This window comes from Silene latifolia, chromosome 1, assembly GCF_048544455.1.
Source record: "Silene latifolia isolate original U9 population chromosome 1, ASM4854445v1, whole genome shotgun sequence".
NCBI classification, from domain to species: domain Eukaryota; kingdom Viridiplantae; phylum Streptophyta; class Magnoliopsida; order Caryophyllales; family Caryophyllaceae; genus Silene; species Silene latifolia.
This window is the reverse complement of record NC_133526.1, coordinates 66,975,735-66,976,834: the sequence shown is the minus strand read 5'-3', so window position 1 is coordinate 66,976,834 and position 1,100 is coordinate 66,975,735. Positions and strand designations below refer to the sequence as shown.

At 44.4% G+C, this 1,100-nt stretch overlaps 1 non-coding gene across 1 annotated transcript; it reads left to right on the top strand.

Moving 5' to 3' along the window:
• The first annotated feature begins 289 nt into the window (after positions 1-289).
• On the top strand, positions 290-396 carry LOC141622287 (small nucleolar RNA R71). Its single transcript, XR_012532923.1, has one exon. It is a non-coding gene; the product is annotated as a small nucleolar RNA R71 (small nucleolar RNA).
• The last annotated feature ends 704 nt before the right edge of the window (positions 397-1,100 follow it).

Below are 1,100 nucleotides of genomic sequence, written 5' to 3'. Positions count from 1 at the left end.
AGCATTTACATGGTAAATACCTCCTTTTGAAGCTCCTCCCAATTCATATTTATCAAATCTCGCAGTGAGAGCTTCAAGTGCAGCTACAGAAGGAGATTCGGCACTCCTCCTTTGATTCCCTCTGGAATTCCCATACTCAGCTTTATAGGTGGCTAAGTCGTCAATGATCTTCCACCCCTTAGTCTCTCCCATATTCTCTGCAAATCGGCCACAGGCTACAGCATCCAAGATAGCCCTCTGATCGTCATACAGCCCGTTATAGAACTGATTGCAAAGACTCCATTTTTCGAACCCATGGTGCGGAATGGTTCGCACCAGCTTCTTGAAAAGGACCCATGCTTCATGAAATTTCTCATCAGGTCCCTGTTTAAAGCTCGTGATCTGAGCTTTAATGGCATTCGTCTTCGAGGCAGAGAAGTATTTCTTATAGAATGCCAAGGCCAAAGAATTCCAGTCGGTGATCCCATGAGCGGCTCGATCCAGATCTCTGTACCACTCCCTTGCAGCATCGCGGAGTGAGAATATAAACATGGTCTCCTTTATCCGGTCTGGGTCACACCGGTCGGTGGGGGTATAAAGCGCGATGAATCGATAAATATCTCCATATGCTTGGTTGCATCTTCATTTAAAGCACCCGAATCGGTTCCTCTCAACTAAGTTGATATAGGAAGGCTTCGGTTCGAATTTCCTATCAGCTCCAGGTAATTCGAACCCCTTGTAAAGATTTTTATTGATCGGCTCGAGAATGACTTGCTATAGTTGCTTCTTGACCATGATTGGAATGTCTGGAGAAGTGACTGTCTCAGCTGAAGAAGTAGATGCAGGAGATGTAGGTGGATCTTCTTCGAACAGTTCGTTCTCGTAGTAACTAGACAGAGTACTCAGCTCTTCCTCTGTCGGCAATATCCTAGATGATCGTCTCAACTCGCGCAAGGTCTTCTCAATCTCAGGATTAAACGGTACTAATTCACCACCCTGTGACCTGCGCATAAGAAGAAACTACAAAAGGAATGTAAGAAAAGTTTAAGGAACGGATGTCCCTTAAACTAAGAAAGTCTAAATAAAAATAACTAAAAATTAGAACAATTGCCTCCCCGGCA